The 22,599-nt window shown below is 37.4% G+C and overlaps 1 long non-coding RNA gene across 1 annotated transcript in view; it reads right to left on the bottom strand.

Moving 5' to 3' along the window:
• LOC142603732 (uncharacterized) overlaps positions 1-20,757 on the bottom strand; it is a 30,748-nt gene extending 9,991 nt beyond the window's left edge. Inside the window, exons 1-2 of the long non-coding RNA XR_012837623.1 lie at positions 20,523-20,757; positions 14,587-14,679 (exon numbers count right to left, since the gene is read on the bottom strand). This is a non-coding gene — a long non-coding RNA (uncharacterized LOC142603732). The remainder of the gene's footprint in view (positions 1-14,586; positions 14,680-20,522) is intronic.
• Between the last annotated feature and the right edge of the window lie 1,842 nt (positions 20,758-22,599).

Raw genomic sequence — 22,599 nt, 5'->3', positions numbered from 1 at the left:
AAAATCACAGCTAGCAATACAACAGAAGTGAGTGACCCCAGTTCAGCCAAAAAAAAAAGAAAAAAGAACAAAATACAGATTGATGAGAAAATCACTTGTTAGAGAAAAATAGCATTTGTTTATAGAATTTGCACCTTATGTACTGTTCCAATTTGCTTGTAGTTGATCCTTCCCTTGTAATCCTAAGGGAAAAAACTTTTTTAGCAGGCCAAAAGCATGCAAAAGAAGGGCTGTGGAATGAGTGGAAAGCCTGGGTCAAGGTTGTTTTCAACTTTATAAACTGATGGAAACAGGCTAACGTAAGCTGTTCTACTGTTAAGACAGTTTGGCTGAAGAAAGAACATTTTAATGGATCAAAGCTAGACTGCAGAGCTGCAGCTCTGACGAGCTGGCAGCTGATACAAAGTCTGTGACCAGTATTGGTGCAGGTGAATATTTATGGCTTAGCGATGATTGCTTGTTCAACCTCATCATGTACTGGGTGTTTGCTCTGTGGAGTATAAAGCTCTAGGAACTTTCTTTATTTAGAAAATTATGAAAGTGAAAGGAATAATTGAACAGTCCTGTGTTCATTCTACTAGCATTGAGAAGTGATTTGCTGTAAGTACATCATATAGTAACAAGACTCCAAGAGAAGCAAGACTACTGCTTATAGCGAGCCTCCAGGAGCAGTACTGCAGAGGCTCACTAGACAGAGCTCACAGCATGAAGTGATGAAGTGGTTCCTGCTGCTCAGAGGCAATATACCCACAGCAGTAACTCTTTATGTGGTATAACTCAGCTTGGTAGTTTTTTAACTGAGCTGATAGATGATGATAAACAGAGCGCTTTAAAAATAATTTTCCTTGATGGGAAAAAAAAATCAATAAAAAGCCAATCATACTTGGATATGAAAACATTTTCTTTCACTTCATTTTACTTTTTTTCATTGCATTTTTATGTTCCCAAGTGTCTTGTTTCAAGTATCTTGGATATTTTGCAACACTATCCACAAGGGGTGACATAATGAGTACAGTGAGAGCATAACTAAGTGATGTGAAACAAAGTAGTGCTCGTTTGTAGGGTGAATCATAAAAAGAAATTTTTACAAGAATATTGCACAGAGCACAGAGAATTTGAAATGACAGTGTAGAGAAGAGAGGTAGTGGTGAGACTATTAAGTGATTACAAGGTGTAAGTATCTCAATTTTGAAGAGGTTAACTTCAGAGCTCTCAAGTATTGCTAGTCATACCAAGCTGAGCATTGGGGTAAACTGCAAATGGAAATCTACCACGGAACCATTTGCAGGTCACCAAGAGGCAAATACTGGGGCTGAGTAAGTATCATCTTGCATAATACTTTTATCCAGAGTAACAACAAATTATGAAGAAAATTCTTTCTGGAATTTTTGATCGTTATTTAAAAAAATGGTTGCTACACAGTTGTGAGTTTTCCCTAATTGCTGGAAGTCTGGAACAGTGCAGTCTTCAAACATTTAATGCATTTGCAGCATTTCTTCAGTGGAGTCACTCAAAATGGAGGAAGCATGCTTCTAAAATCAAGTGCTGATGCAAGGCAGTATTTCATTATGTATATATTGCCGCATAGTGTTCTTAGAGAATACAAGTTTCTCTGGGACAATGGTGCAACTATTTGCAGTGAAGTATATTTGCTAGCAATTGTCAAGACTGTTATGCGTGAGTGCATCCTCACTTGTTACAAGTTCCATGTGCTTCTTACTTCTGGTGTAAGTCACACACTAAAAATTAAGATTACTCTGATTTGAATGAAATTATGCTTCTTTTTCCATCTACATTAAAACCACCACAATCTAATAGTGGATGTATTTTGGATTTTTTTAAAGGATGTTGTTGGTAAAGGATGAAACCCCTTCGCCAGAGTGGTTCCAACACAGTAGTTTTCCCGGCTAATCAGCACCAGAACAACACAACGGTTGAAAGACTATTTTCAATTTGCTTTTTCTTAAGAATCAGCTGACATCTAAAAAAAGTAAAGAAGCCTTAGCACTATCTAAAAGATGATAAACATCAAAGAAATGTATGCAAAGCTTTGTTCTGTTTTGTATCCTTAAAAAGTGCCAATTGTTCACACGGTATTTGGGTCAGCTACCCCAGCTCACAAAGGGAGGATCACAGCGAAAGAAACACGTAAGAATGAAACCAATTGCGCCCTAGTGTTAAGCAAAAACTCCAAACACCTATCATTATCGCCGCCTTTCATACCTTGGAACACCAAGGGCTAAAGACATCAGGTAAAACTTCTGCTTATTGAGGACAAAGTTTGAATCTACAAGAGATAAATATGTCCCAACCAACCTATTTTGATTTCTGATTCTCTTCCACCACAGGCAAAATGTTAGAAATACTGAGGTATCACAAAAAAAGATTAATTTTAATATTTAACATTAGTTTTAAACATTGCTTTTTTTTTAGTAAATTTACTAAATCCTTTCAATCACAAGTATAACTTACTAATATTACGACTTCTGTAAAAAAGACAGCAATGAAACAGGATAAATGGAGTTGGAGAAATAATAACAGATGTCAGAATAAAGTGGCATGGGCATTGTGTGATCCTAGATTTTAAGAATGTCTGGTAATATTGGTTTTCAAGTCTGTTTAATAAAGACATTTACTGAGAAAAATGTGTCTTCGTATTTAGCTGATGTCAGGAATACAAGGTTCTCTCTGATTACAGCAGCACTACAAATGTATGAGGGCCTATTTGCATCCTTCACATCTTCTACTATGCACAAATACAACAGTTAGGAAGAATATGGCCCTAAGTGATTTTTAACCCCATTCATCAAATGCCAGTTTAACATCAAAGTTTCACGCAATGTTAATATCCTAACTGACAAATTTAAGAGACAGCCTTTACTATGAGTTTGTCTTAAAAGCAATGCAAGGAAGGATTAACTTTGTCATTCTTCAGAAGAAGGAGAATATGATTTCTAATATGCTCTTGGTGAGACGAAGAGGAAAGCAAGCATACCACACATTACAATGACTTGAATGACTTGACAGCTGTTAGCTAAACAATACAACATTAATTTTCAACATTTTTGCACATGGCTGGGTGAGAGATCCCTTAATCCCAGTTCCTATTCTACTTCTGCCTCATTGTTGCTGTCTCCTTTTGTATCACTTATTATAATCAGTTTCTGCTGCATACTCCCTTTCACCTTATTATTGTTGCAAAACTAAGGTACTAGGTTAATTCAGACTTGCTTCCCTGGGGTACATTAAGATGGATTTAAGTACTTTATTGAGACAGTCTGACTTCAAAAGCTGCTTTATCAGTTACTACCAGAGAGAGAAAGACCCATCCATGACAGCAGTAAACTAACCATAAATTCTCATATTCTATATGCTGAGTGACTTTCAAAAGAAGAACTATTGATTTTGTCATTTATGAATGGATTTAGTCAAATTAGTCTTTTCATTGTGCACAATAAGACAGCATTGTGATTAGGAATTAGAGGATAAAACTGTGTGGAACAAATGGAACTGTCATTTTTGGGATCCTCAGCGCAAATTCAGTAAGCTTTAGTTATGCCACCCTGATCATTTTGTTCATGACCAGCTACTCTCCATATTTTGATTATCTTCAAAGGAAAGGAAAAGTGGCCTCTGTCTTCAAGAGGCACTTTGCTCTCCAGAAGACTTAACCTTTCAAAGAGCTCTCACGTCTTTACCTTTGAAAGAGCTAATAACTTGTTTGCCAAAATGGCATGAGTATTTACAGACATACTTGAAATCAGACAAAGATTACACAGTGAAATAAACAGAGAGACTGTCACTGTAACAATAAATTAAGTTTGTGCTAAAAACATAAAATGTTTAGAGTGTAGCAGACATCACTAAGCATTATGCTTCTCAAGCCTCTGAACTTTTCCAAACACAATAAGCACTGATAGGCCGTGGATACCTTTTCCTGAAGAGCCACTCCAGATGGTTATTTCAGTAGCTGGGCTGTATTGCTGGAAACAACAAGGCTAACACTTTTGTCCTGATTTTCATCCCCTTGTGTAGTGTCTGGCATGAATATACCAGCTCACAGCTATATAGAGAAGAGAGTCTCAAATGAAAAGCCACTGAGGAGGAGAACTTGTGTGCCACTGTTGTGTAGCCTGTATCTTTAGGTGTTTGTGCATCCAAATGGATGCACAAATGGGTATACATAGAAATCTTAGGGTTAAAAAATGAAATATGTTAACCAGCCCAGCATTTGGTACTTCTTAATTACTTAATTGAAAGGTTTCTGCATCTAAACTTCACCTTGCAATTTAGGAGTGCAGAAAAGCCTAGATTTTTAGTTTCTTCACAATTACAACATTATTTTCTAACCACTCCTGTGTCCTATTTTGTTTTATATTTTACATGCTACAACAGAAATTACAAGGCACATGCTACATCTGCACTCTGAACAGTGCTCCTATGCATTCATGTATTTGCTTGGAAATATGGACTGGATACATTTTGGAAACCTTAATACAATTTCTGAATTTATCATAGACCTAAAAGATTAATGTCTTTCACCTGCTGCGCTATGTCCAGAGATGCCAGAAACAAAGTGAAAATAAGGGAATTTCTAAATGTAAAGTATTTCAATCTCTGATCTCCTTCACTTTCAGGAGGAAATTGTGCATATCTTATGTAGCTAATGTATATCTATGAAGCAAGTCCAGCGCTTCTGGCTGGCTTCTATATGAACAGTAATTCCAAGAGGCAGAAACAGCCATAGGAGCTATATCTTATGCAGTGTATAATGAATCCACTGTGTCCCAAAAGCATCAGTCAGTGCAGGTAGAAAGCAACTGTACAGTATGTACACAAAGTCACACACTTCTCCAAAGTTTTGGTCTTACTGCATATGTAATATACAATACATCTTTCAGAGTAGGAAAACATCATCAGTGCCTTGTAGATATGTTGCAGTTTTAAAAAATATATTTAAAAGAATCTTTTTAGAAAACTCTGACACAAAACAAAACAAACCCCAGATATTAATCACGTAATGACTTTTGTTTTTTTCATTTTACAGCCAAGTGTTAGGTGCAGAAATTGTCCCCTTTCCAGAGATAGCAAAGGGGAAACTGAAGCTTGTGCCAACACATTCAGGATTAACCACTGACTGTTAAATGGAATTAACTAATGGGGAGATAGAGACGAAAGACTTGAAGGCTTGGCTAGCTGTGGCTGCTGGGTTCTTAGACCCTCCACAATATCAAGACCATTCACACAGGTTCCTGACTTCAGTTACTAAATTGTAGTGCTGGTGACATGATTTGTGCAAGTTTATACAGCTCACACATGGCAGAGCCAGGTACAGAAACCAGAAAAGTCCCTTGGCTCAGACTTTTTAAAACCAATAGCAGCTATGTTCTAAGTACATTGCAAACTTACCCTACAGTTAAGTGAGTATAACAAGCCTGGTTAGGAAAATACACATTGCTAAGTAAGCAATACATTGAGTATAAAATTCATGATCTGCTAAACACAGCAGATTATTTAATATTAATATCTTTATATACCTCGGATGAACCATGTTAAAATGAAGTATAGCCATTCCCACCAAAGGATAATGTGATTAAGTTACTCAAATATCTCAAATAAATGGATAGGGATGTGAAATGGGAAAAAAAAGGATATGGAGGTAGGAACCTGTCTGAAGTCACTAGGAGTTTTACTGTTAATTATTACAGGAATGGAGTAAGGCCCACTGTCTCAACTTAGTCTGAAGATGAGCGATCTTTGTATGAAATTAACAGATAACTTTCTTGGAGACAATACTAATATCAGATTAAAAACAGAAAAACAAAAAAAAAAGAAAAACCACTGGTGCACAGCCATGCTTATGCAAAACAGAAATACAGTACAAGCTTAATTATAATGATATCCTAGGGCACTGAGTCTGAAGCAGATGCAAAAAGTTAAACACATTGATGTGCTTCACTAAATAAGAATAAAAGGGAAAAGAGTAGCTAAGGTATCAAGCAAAGGCAAGAAAACCTCAGTGATCTGAGATTTAAGTACAGCATAATACAAGTATTTATTGGGCTCAGTGCTATTTTCAGTGTATTAATTGTTTAACATGAACCAAGCAAAACACATCCTGTCTTTGTCTTGTCTTCTAAGATCACACACCATTAGTTAGAACAGGTGCTTTAAAATAGGGCATTAATGACTTTTGAGACATAAAATAATTATATAAAATAATAACAACAACCATTATACTGAAGTTTGTGTAATTCAAGCGGAAATAATAAAGACATGACTTTAGCTGGTTCATCAGAACAATACTTAATTGTAACATTTACATGGAAAGAGAGCAACTGCTTCAATTCCTACTGCAGCTTTCATTTCTATCATGTTATTTCTATCATGTTATCCATGTAAGAAGGATGTGTATAATGCTCCCACGCCCTACTGTAAGTTAGGACATACTAAGACCATACACTTAAGAGCATTTTCAGGAAGATATTTTGTCAGTCTCCTACCAGAAATTGTTACTGGAAGACACCGCTTCTTTGGTTGCTGGAAAAAAGTAGGGTTTTAGCTACACAACACAAATCTCTTTGACAGTCTAGACTTATTGTGCAAATGCTTAAGCCAAGGGGATTTTAATCATCAACTTTAATGTCTTTAAGAACTGAGCCCTAAATAATTCTACCATTACTATGGCTGGTAAACTGTGTAAGCTCAACTGTTGTGTTATTCAAAAACAACCCTTCAAAAAAAATAAATCATACAATCTCTAGCATCATCATTTGGAATATCGAAGGCATTTGTGTAACAGGTTTGTTTATGCACCAGTAATTTTGCTCTCCATTTTCCCTTGCTATTAACTAATAATGCAAAGCAAAATGTTCTTGCAGAGAAAAAGAGCCAGCTGTAAACAAATGTTACACCCTTGGAGGCTTATGTTTTCCCTTATGAAAAGGAATGCATTGGATAATGTTATATATTTATAATAAAAGATACCCCAAAATATCACTGCATATGACTTTAGAAGGAAGATAAGATTTAGATGTTCGGATAAATGTGCATACATGTGTAATTAAAAAAAGGCACTCTGAAAACCAATGATTTGCTAAGCTTGAAAATCCATGAAGAGTTATGCATTCAAATGACAGATTTAAGGTATAGAATATTATCCATATTATTATTTTAACACTGGAGTCTAAATTCTGGTTTCTTTATATTGCTAACTTAGCCTTTATAAAACTCTATTTACAGCCTGACATCTGAAAATTGATACAGTGAAAATGAAATCTTTTCTTCAACTTTTCGGTAATTTCCACATTTTTCTTATGTGCTGTCCTTCCCAAAATAATTCACTCACTGACAAAAAGCTATTTGAATAATCTTTATATATACAAGTTTCTGCAGAATGGAAACTAAAGAATAAAGAAGTGAGCTGAATACCTAAGTACAGTCTGAAACATTAGGATGCATGAAGATTACGTTATTCACTTCACAAGTTTTCACTGCTAGAAAGAATTCGTCATCAGGGAAAATCGATCCTGAGTCTGGAATGCTATACATCGAGTACAAGACATTTATCATCAAAGGTCTCTGAATATATACGGCATTACTCTTGTTACAACCAAAGGAAACAAAAGCAATTACTGCATCTTAATTAAGGGTAAACACTGGTGGGCATGTTATCTACAAGAATAGCTATGTATCTGAATATGACTAGATCTAATCTAAAATGAGTGCTGAGATTAGCCAAAATCCTCTAGACATTATCTCTGTGTAGGACTGTTTTTATAATCTTGTTCTAAGGCTAAGATCAATGAAACCTTAAAGAAGGATTTAGTGATGCTGATAGGATTTTCTCTTTTTGATAGATTGTTAGGTGAAAAGAAGCCATATTACTAGGAATACATTAAAAAGTTTCTTGATGGTCATACTACGTGTAATACCCATACTGTAAAAATGAGTTGTAAAACAATCCTTTATTAACGTACGACACACTTTTTCATATTGGTAATGCTACTTTAGATGCTCATAAAACATGAATCTTTCTGAGTATAAGATACGAAATTTAAATCGTAAAGAAAGGAGATTTGGGCAAAGATTAAAGCTAATGAATATACTGAAATCTGTTTCAGCTGGATGAATTTTATCTAAAGATAATATCCTGCTTCATATGCTTTCAAATATCCCAATGCGTTAGTGACACTTCCTATCTGCCAACCGGGTGTTTTCTTTAGCAGCAAATGGGTTACATACAATTATTGTCCACATACTATAACCCTCTGCTGAAACACACTCAATTCAGTTATGTGAGAGAATAAAGGTTCCTGGCATTCTTTAAGGTCTTTTAATCCCAAATAATCCAAGAATAAAACAGAATCTGCAGATATTCTAACAATCATTGAAAAAGGGGAACTGTCGGTACAAAATAAAATCCCACGCTCCTCCTTTTCCCTGGAATATGTAAAAACTCTATTTAACAGCCGTACTTTTACATGACAGTCATGTCTGAACTACTATGAACTGTTTTTATTCCTAATTTCAGTATTACCAAATACTTATTATACATTTAATACTACAGATAATTACTGCTGTCAAAACAAACTGTCCACCTGCGTTTAGAATTAGATGCATTTCTTTTCCTAGATAGCAATTACAGAGAGACAGAGTTATCTTTCTAGGAATTGCTGTATGGTGTCCAAATGCAGAAGAGAAAGAGGACTGGTTCAAGAACAGGCAGACATACGGCAACAGGAGAAGTGAAAAAAAGAGACAAAGATGTGGATGGGAATAACAGATAAATAGAGAAGGTAAGAAAGGAACAAAGACCAGGCAGAGGAGGATGGGGGGGCGGAGGCTGGAGAAAGCTGAAAGCAGGTTAAGAGGCCCATTAAGCAGGAAGTCAGGGTACAGCAGGCTGTGGTTCATTAAAAGAGAGATTTAGAAAAAGGGCAAGGTGGGGGGTTTGAAATATGTCAGGACTGGAAAGTAGTTTAAGGACAGTGAGCACAGTGGAAGTGGGAAAAATAATATGCAGGAACGAAAGGTTATATAAAACTTTTATGCAGTATATGTACATTTAGCAGTGATTTTACTGGGAGGTAGTATTTTACAGTGAAACCACCAGCTCTTGCCTTTGAAGACAAGCACTTCAGCCTGAGGGTTGCAGCCACCGTCCCAGAATTCCTATGTCGGGACAAAAAGAAGCTACCTAAAGGAAACCATCCTGGCTACCTCATGCAGTAACTAAAAAACTGGTTATTTTTAGTGAACAAATTGACCAATTCAGCAACTCAGTTGCAGTAGTGCCACCAGGCAAAGGAGAAGGAAAATTCAGTAGTTTGCAAGATAAGGTAATAGATTGGACACGTTAAATTTTATTGTGAATGCAAAACAGTAGCGAACTGAAAACTACATACATGCAAACTGAAGAGATGCTGCACATAGGAAGATAATTAAGCACTAATTAGTACAAATTGGCTGAAAGTAATTTGCTAGGTTTTTACTAGGAGATAGGGATAATTCCACAAGTCAAAAAGCTTCCTTTCCTTTCCTTTCCTTTTTTTTTTTTTTTTTTTTATCCCCATCCCAGGGCCTTTATCTCTTACCAATCATGATGGGCATTTTTAAAATCCTACAGAAGATTTGAGCCACATCCTCAGTTCAACTAGGCTGGAATGTTTTACATCTGAGGCATCTCGGAGGCTGATTCAAGTGAAGAAATATTATGAGAAACAGATTTGAAGGGAAAATATATTTTAGTGTCCCAGAGAGCACCAAGATTTCAAAATCCTCCCACTCTGCACTGAAATAGTAATCTTAGGAAACCAAGAGCAGGAAACCATTAAAAAGGAACAAACCCAGGAAACCTCATGAAAACTGTCCACTTGTAGTCTGCTTATCACAGCACTGCTCTGGAATGTGAAAGAGCCAGGTTCAATCCCTGCTCTGATTTTCACACAGCAATCCAAATCTGGAAAATGCTTTCACAATCCAAAAAAGCTTCTTTCAAATCTTGTGTGTTCCAGCAAAACTCTGTTTTTCACAAGCTGATATTTTCTGATGAAAAACCATTAGTCAGAAATTTCTGATACAGAATATTTCTGCATACATGATATATCCAGAAAAACAGTCACTCACAGACAGTACATAGTATTACAGTAATGGTTACAGCTCTTGTTGTTTAGGCTGAGACTCAGAGACAGAATAGTAGTTCACATATTCTGAATGTGTGCAAATCAACCGTCTGTGTTCAAAAGATTCAAGAAAGTATATTCTTCACCTTTTTCTAAGGAACAAGTGGGGCTTTAATACTTGTGTTGACACAAAACTTATTACAAGTTTAATTAAAAAAAAAATCTGACTTCAATTGAGCTTCTTTTAGTAATATGAAAACCAAAAAAGCCCAAACAGCTGCCACACCTGCCTAGCTCTAAGCATCTCCAAGTCTTTGCAGCTGCCATGGACTTCAGGAGAATGAAATAAAATGTCTATCTACACTTTTGACCTTGTTTAAAGAGAAGTTTCCTTCTTAGTTCCGTTCCCAATTTAATCTCACTGGACTAAACTTACAAGGCAGCATTAACCCTATTTCAAAAGAAGGAATTCTGAATTAAAAAGGGACTCAAGTCCTATTTATGTATCCCAGACTAGAGATATAATAGCATTTAAGTGTGGCTTTAGTCTCCACTTATTCTCTAAATAGACCCATTTGATATTCTTCCAATTCTTATTCAGTCAAAAGCTGAGAGATGGTTAATAACTGCTACTCTCAATGGTTTTCAAGAGGATTTTCAAGTAATCTTGATTCTATTAAAGGGCTATGCCCTGTTTACTTCAATGGGCCAGACTTTGGTCAAATGCACATAAAATACCTGGGTAAAGATTAGAAAATTAGGTCATCAGCTTTCAAGCCATTTGAGGGTAGGGAAACAGGGGTACTCCTCAGTGCCACTAAATCTACATATAAGTAATTGCACTTAAGACAGCTGTGCTCTATGGGGAAATTTTCAAGCTGTAAATAGACTCAAATGTTTGCCTTTGTGTTTGAGTGAAGTAGTTGGTCCTGAAAGCAATTTGACACATTTTATTCAGAGTTATCAGCTGCTGCTAACATAAACAGTTTTGAAAATCTCAACTAAAATACATCTGTGATCATTTGGGCTGGATGAAACAGAACGATATGTGGCTATTTGGGAAAACAATGAGCAATGAGCATTCACTGGAGTTCAGAATTTAATGTTATTCAGATGAATCAGTGAAAACGTTGGATGCAGTGCTATTTCAGACAGATAAGCTGGAGTGAAAGCACATTCTTCTTTTCATCCCCATTAGCAAAGTGCAGTTCCTTTTCCACATTGTACGAGGCCTGCTGTTTTCTCTTTTTTTGTGTGTGTGTATTGTGCATTTTATAGTTTTACAGTTCGTATAAGGGGTCAGATCCTGAGAGATGATGACTGATTGCTACGCATACTGGCTTAAATAGGTGTTCCAGGAAACCTGCCTCTGTTTAAGATTCAGTTGTCTTTACATATTGCTTACATCAAACTCGTTGCCAGTTTTTTGAAACAAGGGGAAAGCAATTGCCTTGAATAACATATTATTTCCTACTGCGTATGTAAGTCGGAAAGCATTCTGCTTCCTTTATATTGCAAAAGAATTTGTCTACAGTCAGTTGACATATTTTTACTGACTGAGTCTTGTATCTCTAGCACAGAAAACAGACTCGAGGAGGTTGCTTCTTTTTCAGACAGAGATAAAAGCCTAGGACTTTTGTTCTGAAAAATTACCAAGTGAAATAGAGCTACAAGCCAGGACCCACAGTTATTCGTGGGTTTGGAATAACTGTGAGATTCTAGAATTGACCGTAAGGTATTCATGAAACTTGGGATTCAGAAAGCATGAAATGCTAAACTTCAACATCCTTGACATTTCATTATCCTTTAATCAGTTTAGATGTTTGAATCTATGTAAGCTGATTGTGCAGTTTATGCTTTTATTCTGATTGATTTGATGTAACTAGTGATGTAAATAGTTGGACAGAGCAGCAAGCAAACTAAGTGATGAGTGGACTCTACAAGGGTGTGCATTAGCAACTTTTTTTTTTTTGGAGAGTCAGCTTTCCTGATGAAACAGGCTTAATCCTCAGTATTAATCCTCCTCTCCAAGTGGAGAACGGTGACAAGTGGCATCCCTCAGGGGTCAGTACTGGGACTGGCACTGTTCAACATCTTTGTCAGCGACATGGACAGTGGGATTGAGTGCACCCTCAGCAAGTTTGCCAACGACACCAAGCTGTGTGGTCTGGTCAACATGCTGGAGGGAAGGGATGCCATCCAGAGGGACCTGGACAGGCTGGAGAGGCGGGCCCATGCGAACTGCATGAAGTTCAACAAGGCCAAGTGCAAGGTCCTGCACGTGGGTCGGTGCAATCCCAAGCACAACTACAGGCTGGGAGAGGAATGGATTGAAGGCTGGCCTGAGGAGAACGACTTGGGGGTCCTTGATTGATGAGAAGCTCAACGTGAGCTGGCAGTGTGCGCTTGCAGCCCAGAAAGCCAACCGTGTCCTGGGCTGCATCAAAAGAGGTGTGACCAGCAGGTCGAGGGAGGTGATCCTCCCCCTCTACTCCACTCTTGTGAGACCCCACCTGGAGTACTGCGTCCAGCTCTGGGGGCCCCAGTACAGGAGAGACATGGGGCTGTTGGAGCGAGTCCAGAGGAGGGCCATGAAGCTGATTGGAGGGCTGGAGCACCTCTCCTATGAGGACAGGCTGAGAGAGTTGGGATTGTTCAGCCTGGAGAAAAGAAGGCTCCGGGGAGATCTAATTGCGGCTTACCAGTTTCTCAAGGGGGCCTACAGGAAACATGGTGAGGGACTGTTTATCAGGGAGTGTAGTGACAGGACAAGGGGTAATGGGTTTAAGCTGAAGGAAGGTCAATTTAGATTAGATGTTAGAAATTCTCTCCTGTTAGAGTGGTGAGGTACTGGAACAGGTTGCCCAGAGAGGTGGAGGCCCCATCCCTGGAAGTGTTTAAGACCAGGTTGGATGAGGCTTTGGGCGACATGGTCTAGTGGAGGGTGTCCCTGCCTGCAGCAGGGGGGTTGGAACTAGATGATCTTTAAGGTCTCTTCCAACCCATTCTATGATTCTATGATTTTTCTTGCTTACACTGCCTGAAATACTGAGGGACAACATTCTGTCTTGTTCATATTCTGCCCAGAAATTATCCATTCTTTACAGATAGGCAGTCTTTGAGGGTTTAGCATGGATAACTTCATACCCCTGCATGCCTAGCTGTTACCCATTCTAGAATCTCAGCATTATTTGCATGGTATCTCTATACTTGTCAGCTGTCATTAAAGTATTTTGCATGATGCCTGCTCTTAGAGATATATTATCATGTGCTCTTACCTTGATTCATAATATATTTATCCTTAGAAGTTGTGGTTTTGCCAACAGGCTTCCTGAGGCCTTAATCCTGCCTTGGTAAAGGAACTGACTCTATTAGTGAAAACTATACAATGGTGAATACTGAAAAGAGTTATAAATAATGCCACTAGCTATTCATGAGATTTGCCATCATTTTTTTAAGAGATAGGGTAATATTCTCCAGGAATGGTAAAAGTGTTAGCAACTACCTCAGATTTTACTGCCCTAAATTGAGTATTAAATTCGAGGACAATAACATTTTGATAAATAAGTGTTTTCAGCTTAAAACCATGGAAAATTCAGCATCAGATTCTTGAACTGGATGAGAAGTAGAGTTACTACTACAGTATCAGCCCTGTGAGATGGTGAAAAATGTTATCAGGGGATATTTTAATTTTTCACAAATTTCATAAGAATACAAAGGAAAAACATCACTTTTCATTAGCACAGCTGTACAAGTTTGTGTTATAAGCATTAAAAATATATTTCAACTTAAAGCTCTAACTACTGTCATGAAAATCATGCTGAAAACAGCTATCAGACATGCTTCTGTAGACTTCTGTAAGGCCTCCTTACTCGATGGATAAATTAGATTATTTTGGAATTAGTCAGCTTATCAGAGTGTTTACTGACCTTTCCCCATTCAGTAACTCCTTTGTTAGGTGCTTGTGCTCAGTTATTTTTTGCTTGTTGTAAATTTGTCCTAAAGTAGCTAGGGTCACTGTGACTTTTGCTTGCTAATGAAAATGGTCACTGAATCAGTCAAAGAAAGATTTTGTCCAAACCCAAGAATATCTATACTTGGAGATATAGATACATAACCGCTCCCCAGCACCTCCACACACACATGTAGGTATGTATGTATACAGAATGTTGGAAGAGAGATATAATGTTGAACAAAAGAGTGAGTGCAAGTAAAAACATAAGCTCTGTGAGCAAGAGCTACTCTTCCACATTAAAGCTAAGCTGTATTCCACATTTCTGAGTTGATCAGGAAACCAGGTATGAATCTGCTTTCTTCAGCCCACACCTTAGGAGCTACCACTTTAGAGAACAATCACAGAAACGGCCACTGTTTGAATAAGGGAAATTAATAATTTTCTAATGCTATCAATGAACTATGTTATACAACCAGTGTACAAAGCAACATTTAGCATTATACAAACCTTGCTGTTCAAAGAGCCACTTCCATCTCTCAGTAGTACCTCCTGTACAGAAGACTGGCTGAGCATCCTCAGACTGGGGCACCTTTCTTACTACTGTAGGGAAATAGGAAAAGAGATCATGATTAGATCATGATTGTGACTGATAGAAGTAGCGGAGTTTCAGGTACCAGAGGACAAAAAAGGTAGTGAAGCTCCTGTAGAGGTAACAAGAAACTCATTTGCAGTTGCTAAGGATCCACAAGCTGAGAAATCAGATCAAACACTGCCATGCCTATTATTAATAAGCACTTCATTTTTAAATACTTAACTCATATGCAACACTCTAGGTAATATGTGTTCATGCTTGTAGCTGAACTGTATTTTAATTGTGAAATTCCAGAATAACAGTTTTCCTATCGGCACGTGAGCAGAAATCCTGCTCTTGCAGAAACTTTGCTTATGGTTACACTTTCCTAGCTCATGGTCAGCAGGATATGCAGATATAGTTCATAATTTAATTCTTCCTTTCTACCTTAGAAGAAAAACTTGTACAACATTATATCCATGACAGAATTACCAAGAAGACAGCAGAGATTCCTTTTTCTATTTAATACTAAAAAAAACCTCTGTATGACTATGCTGTTGAACTACCTAGTCTGGGAAATATCTATATAGCACACAATGCTCCAGTATACAGATTTTCTCAAGTAGCTCTAAATATACTGAAACTGGAGAATAAATTAGCCCTATGGATCAACCCTTGGTCATCACTATAAAACCAGATTGTTTACAGCTAACTTGAGTATATCCAGCCTTCCTTGCAGTATGTAGTACAGATATACCAAGTATTACTTGAATTCCCCATAGCTTTTATCAGCATCATGACAATAACCACTAGGTACCATTCAACACATGAAAACAAAAATGCTCCCCCCTGCCAAAAAACTAACAAGCCAACCAATCACCTCAGGCAACCACAAACCTAAAAAAAGAATAGTGCATGCCTTCCCATCCATCTTCCTCCTCTGACCCTCCTCTACCTGTTCTTCTCATTTTCCTTCTCTGTGTTTTTATCATTGGAGAAATCCTGTTAAGATAGCACATCTTATTTATTCATTTACCTTGTAATCCCTAGTGTGGTAAATAATAAGCTGAATTTGTGCTTTTCCAGTGGTGCATACCTATTTCCATAGATATCTGCATTACACTTAACAAGTGGGTACCACTCATGCAACAATGCTGTGAAGGCAGCATGGTAGGATTTGGTTCTTGAGAATGGTCTGACCTTTGAAACTACACTGGCTGGTTACCATTTGCGGCAGCTCTGTGAGCTCTCAAACCATATGACAGCAAACATCTCTTTCAAGCTTGGGAAGTTCAGTGCTACCAAGCCAGATACCTTCATCAGCTGGGTCACACTGCAGGGCTTCAGTTGGACAAAGTTACAGTAACGCAGATGTGCCTCCATTTGGTACTCCCTTGTGACCGGGCATCCTGCAAAATTCACAGAGATTCTCTATCTGTTCAGCTGCCAAATATATCAACTGGTGCTTGTGCAAACTGGCATATTACAGTTTTGTTTGGATGAATGGTTAGCATTTAAAACACATTCCAGACAAGGTCCCTGGCAAACTATACACAAAGATGTGTGCTTTTGATTTTTCACATTTGTAACCGTATATCCTCCCCCTTGTTTCTCTACTACAGCTCAGGTTTCACAGGCAGTTAGTACATTGGTTATTCATCCCCATTTTCTTCCCTGCTGTCCCTGAACTCATTAGCCTTTTGCATACAGCCTAAGTCCAGCATGACTGAAGTTAACTTAGAGTTTATTAGTATAGCGCCTAGCAGTAAACTTCTGTGTTGAAGCCTGTACAATACACTTTCTCACAAAAATGCATCATCTTATACAAGCTGCACAAAAAAATTTCCACATTCCTGTACGATAAAATAGGCAATCAGATCTGCAAAAACCTGCTTTTGATAATCCTGTGCAGATGTATCTATGTTAATCATAATACAGCTACAAACCCATATAACCAAATGAGAACAAGAATAATATAGGAAGGCACAGATGTATTTTGCATTAAGTGTCAGGGTCAGGTTAGAAGTTCAATACAAACAGAATGTTACTGTCGGTGATGTACCTAGGTTTTGTTCTGTACATTTTTTTTTTAATCTGTCTTCAGAGAGTTCAGCTGAGAGGTTTTGATTTGGGGCTCATGGCTACACAAAGAGTATAGCCACTCAAGGTCATGCAGCAAGTTGGCAGTTTAATTAGGATTTGATCTCAGAATTTTCCCAGCTCTTGGCTATTTGCTCTAACAAGCTGCTGGTACATCCTTCTAAAGATATTTATTTAGATGGTCAGTGGCCAAGAATGAAACCTGTTCCAGGCAGCTGTGTTCACCACTCTACTACTCTCTTATTCAGGAATCTAGATAAATCACCACATAATGAAGTGGCTGGATAGCAGTTTCATATGAAGGGATTTGGAAGTTATAGTGCATTGCAAGCTGAACATGACTCACCACTTAGGTGTTGCACAAAGGGAAACACCATACTGGGATTATAAGCAAAAATATGACCTGCAGGATGCAGAAAGAAATCTCTCAGCTCAGTGCAGCCCTCACAAGTCCTCAGTTAATTTAAGTCCACTTTTGGGCAACACACTTGGAGAGATGCAAACCAATTTGAGAGAATCCAGAAGTGAGAAAAAAAAAAATGATCAGACTGAGAAACACAGATGACAAGGAAAAAAAAAAACAAACAAAAAAATGGAGAATTCAATCTGCGCTCCAGGCTGTGGTGAATAGGGCAGCAAGCAGAGAGATTATATTGCAACAAATAAGGTATTGCTGAGACAGTAAAGAAAACTTACAGACAGCGTAACAGTAGAGGGTTGAAACGTTTGTGATCTATCCTGTTGTAATGAACACAGAAGACACTGCATGTCTGGAATAACATAGTTGCACTTGATTTTGTGGTTCTTTCCAGAACTGCAATGTGCTGGAAATTATTCATATGATAAAACCTTAATCGCCACTTATGTATTTCAAACACCAACCTGTACTTGTATCACCTCTCGGTGGCCACTGATATTCACAAAGTAAGAAGTACTAGAAATTCAGTACCCATCTCTCACACATACATGCTTGGGACTATGTTATCAAAGCATCCACGCAGAGCTGTCCTCTCACTAGACAATTCCCCTTCTGTACCACGTTTTAGGGACGTTACCTCCCAGGTGCAGAACGGTGCTTTTGTCTTTACTGAACCTCATGGAAGTTTTTGTCGGCCCACTTCTTCATCCTGTTTATATCTTTATGAGTGGCAGCCTTGTTCTGCTATAAAGCAGATCAACTATCCCACTCCATTTGGTGTCATCCACCAACTTGCTGAGGATTTCATCCCAACAAACAGGTCATTACTGAACACATAAACAATTGTAGCCCTTTATTAGTATCAACTCCTGAGAAATATAACTTTTAAGTGGCCACCAGCTGGACTTTGAACCAGTGCCTGTTAGTTACTGGATGCCATAGGATCCATATTGCCTTAAAGTACCAACATGTGAGAGAACCCAAGAGAATCCCATAGGATTAAGCACACTCTATCACTTACTCAGCGCATGTGTACTGTCCCACGTATTTCCCCTAACCCCTGTCCCCACACTCAGATACCCTTTGTGGATAAAGAGACCAAGCCATAGCTTTAGTAACATGAACAGATTTAGAGTGGGGAAAAAAAGTAAAAAAATAAATACAACATCTTACTTAGAAACAGCAAATCAGATGCCCACAAATAAGAGGAATTAAGCTTCAAGTGATATTCTGCAAAGTTGTTGAGACATAGTATGCCTTGACAGCCCATCTGGTAAATGTGGATGTCATTCAATACTTTGAATTTCCCAGTGAATGGCACGTCAAAATCTCACTAGAATAAGAAATTGTACACCAAATGCCAATCTTTCATTATTTTCTAATTTTCTAAGGAGTATTTTTCATTCAGTTTGGCATTTATAAAGGAAAAAAATGCTGTGCCTCTATAAATTCTGCACTTTTGTATCAAGCCACGGGTTGACACAATGCATGCACCCAGGCTTCTCTGAGGGGTGACCGCACGCAAGATATGGAAATGGTGATGCTATGAGCAAAAACAAAGGCCTCATTAATGTGCTATTGAATTTAACAAAGAAATGAAAATAGAACCAAAACTATGCTCTTATTTTTTCCTGTTCATTTTCATTTTCTAGATTATCAGTCTAGGAGGGAGAAGAAATAAAAGCAAGTGCAGGAATACCTCAAAATGCCATAATCAATAACTCAAAGTGACTGGAATGAATAATGCAGTATCTTGCCTAGATTTTACATGTCTTATAGGCTGCTTAAAAGTAACGTATTCTGAAGTATGAAGAAGGACATTAACAATCTCTGTGTGCGTGTTAGTGAGGGTATGTAAGAAAATATAAATAAAATAACACGTAAGAACTGCAGGGAAAATGTGTTTCCTGAAAACAGTAGGGTCTCCAATTTTCATAGTTTGCGGTGTATTATTTAAAGTATTTGAAGTGACTTTTTCTATCAATTTATTTGACACCTTCAGTTCTTGTTGACCTGCTGGAACACATACACGCAGTCTTCCTTCCACCCACACCAAAGCCAGCCAATCTAAGCAAAGACAGATTCAAATTGACTAAAACTTTTCTTGAACTTATGTGAAATATGTTAAATATATCATTCTCTGAAAATATTTTACATACTTAGTAAGATTTAAAACAATTCCAAGTGTGTAATACACAGATGGGAAACAAGAAAAGAAAATGTGCAGCCCAGGTCAAGAGAAAAGGCCACCAATGCAAAAGCGATCTGACCTTATATGACCATTGGTTTTACTGAGCTTTCAGCCTCCCCTCAAACTGCAGTGCGCGTCTCTGAATTGAGGAATATAAGAGAGTTGTATACTGTCCTGAAGGATGTGCTAAGGACATATAATGCTTCAGGCATGAACACTGAACACAAGGTATGCCTTGAAAAATGTCGAAGATAAGGGATGAATGAAGGTGTGTGTGACCTTCATTGCACAAGGGCTTGAAACAGGGAGAAACTCAGAAAAGGCATTGATTTTCCCCTCCGTTTGTATGTTAAACTGTTGCTTCTCATAGGGGCAAGATGAAAAGCCATTTTCCTGAAAAAATGTCCAATTCTGTCATGGACATTCTTTTAAAAAAACTCCTCAATTTAAAAATATTATGGATATGATTCATTAAACTGATACACTATTTTCACCCCAATCAGTGGTTATCTCAGCATAATAGAATACCAAAATCAACTCCAGCCTATTCTGTTCTGATTTAGTGAGATACTTAAGCATGAAAATAATCCCAGTAAAGTCAGTGTCTGTGTAGACACGAGAACTATTCCCATTGTTGAATTTTAACAGCAAATGTTCGACTATCTCCATCTTTACCGTGCCTGGAAACCCACAGAATTATAAAAATATTTTCCTTTTTTTGGTTCATTTGCTGACCTGAAAAAAAAGAAACAATATATTCTTATGGATCAAATGGATCTTAGATCATTTGGGTTTTTCTCACTGAGATAGTAAAATAATTCAACAAATCATCTTCACCCTACATGCAACATTTGTTCCTAAAACAAGGTGTTGGAATAACAGCTTAAGAAAACCTTAAAAAAAGAAAAAGGAGGCTAAGAGTCACAATATTTCCAGGGAAGCTACTTATCCAATTATATATAATGGTGCATGGCTAAAGCACACAGGAGCGCAGGAAACCCGCAGCTATCTCTACTGCTAGAAGAAAATGGTATTCATTTCTCCTGCCTCCTAATGCCCCCAACACAAAGGCTGTAGTTAAGCAGAGACTTTCAGTTCTTCTCCCTAAACATCCATTCATACCAAAAACAAGACAGTGAGAATCAGATAATCAGAAAGCTCACCTGGAGCTGATTCTGTCTCTGCATTACCGGCATATCCTGGTACCTGCTGGTTAGGTCATTTCCGTGGAAAGTTAGAAATTTGAACTGAAATTCTTCCAGGCAGGAGGATCTCAGGCTTGCCATATTCCAGATGAATTCTGTAATAGCTGAGCTCCTGGATGCTAGGAAAAAGGCCATTCTCCCACGTCTCCATCCAGGACATCTAGCGCTGACAACAATTTTTCCCTTCCTTTGAAATTATTGAGTAAATATGACCAAAACTGTGAGGAGGCAACCTACATGGTTCATTCTTTGCAAATAAATATCTGAGGAGAAAAAAAAGAAGAAAAAAAAAGCAAGCTTAGTTCTCAGTTTTGTGACCTACTTTTGTACCACTCATCTATGACATAACCCCTGTACCAACAAATCCAATTTTCTCTCATCAGTTAACCCACAGAACAAAGCAGATGGATTCACAGTCTTGCACAAGAACTTGTCATTACAGAACATAAGATGCCCTTCACAGAATTAAATTGTGAAAAATATTGCAATGATCTGTTCATAGATAGCTTTCTGGAAGCGGTCTCTCTTTCTTCCTGTTTCCAAGACCTGTGGTAAGTTAGCATAACTTACATGCTTTTGTGGCCTCCATCATTATGGTATCAGCATGACTCACAAACATTAATTCATATATTTATGGATTGTAAGGCCAGAATGAACTACTGGGACAGTCTAGACTGACCTTCTTCATGATGCAGACCAGTAATTTTTGCATCACATCTGTCACTTCTGCTGAGCTATAAAATATCTTTCAGAAAATTGTTTAGCCTTCATTAAAAGATTACAGTTGATAGAAATTCTAATCTGTCCATAACAATTACCTTTCTGGGCTTTTAAAAACCTTCCCTTTATTTCCACTCTGAATTGGTCCATTTTTGGCTTTTACTTACTGTACCTGCTTATACCTTTTTTACAAATTAAAGAGTAACCAGAAATATCTTGGACATCAAGACAAGGTAAAGCTAAGTCTCCCTTTTTCAAAAGTTAAACAGTTTTACCTTTTCTTGCTTTCCCTGCTATGATCTTTTTTTATCAGTTTTCTGAACAGGCTTCTCTTTCAACTGTTTGCTGAGCGTTTACACTTTTTTATTTCATCTGTCCAATCTTTTTCTTTTTTTTTTTTTTTTAAAAAAGATTAACCAATATTCAAAAATCATTGTCTCCCCAGTTCCATGTGTCTACATAGAGTGGAAGCAATGCTTTACCCCATAAACGTTCACTATAAAATTAACATAAGATATAATATTTGCTCTTGTGAGGAAAGGAACTGTTATGTCCAATTTTCAAATAAAAAATAGACATAAAAGCATTCTGATTAACATCATAAAGGAAGCATGTGGCAGAATCAGGACTCAAATATCTACTCAGTTCCAGCCTAGCCATAAGACAAGATTATCCTACCCCTTTATTAAGCACAGAGCAACTTACTGCATTTAGAAAAGGAGATTCATGCAAGTTCTTAGATCTGTTTGTGTCTTTTAATATTAATTATGATCAGCAGTGATGGCATTTATGACTTTTAATATACTATGTGCCATGTATACATGTTTTCCTTACCAAAATGCTGCTCAGTTTCTTAAGATTTTCTAATAAATTTTTTTTTTTAAAGAAATTGTGCTTTAATTTCCATACTATTTTTCAGAGAAACACAAATCCATGTATGTCATTTATCCACATCTGTACTATCACCATAACATACATTTCATACATTCCACATTCAGAGTCTGTCACATCCAGACTGATGGCATACTATTTGTCAAAGTGTACTGCCATCTTCATGGTTACATCAACTAAAGTGCCTGGGTGTTTCTTCACTGTTAGTTTCTGTTGTTGCTATTTGAAAAAATGACACAGAAGACTTACTTTCTGATTTAACAAATAATAGAAACCTATTGGCTAAAGAGATGATCCTACATCTTTCATTTTATTTTAAATTTTATTTTATTATTTACTTTTGTATTAAATACAATGCTTTTTTTAGAGATTTACTATTTGCCAGAAATAGAAATGTTCAGCACTTTGTACTAAAACACAGGAA

Source organism: Balearica regulorum, chromosome 13, assembly GCF_011004875.1.
Source record: "Balearica regulorum gibbericeps isolate bBalReg1 chromosome 13, bBalReg1.pri, whole genome shotgun sequence".
Taxonomy (NCBI): Eukaryota; Metazoa; Chordata; class Aves; order Gruiformes; family Gruidae; genus Balearica; species Balearica regulorum.
This window is presented reverse-complemented; position numbering and strand designations above follow the sequence as displayed.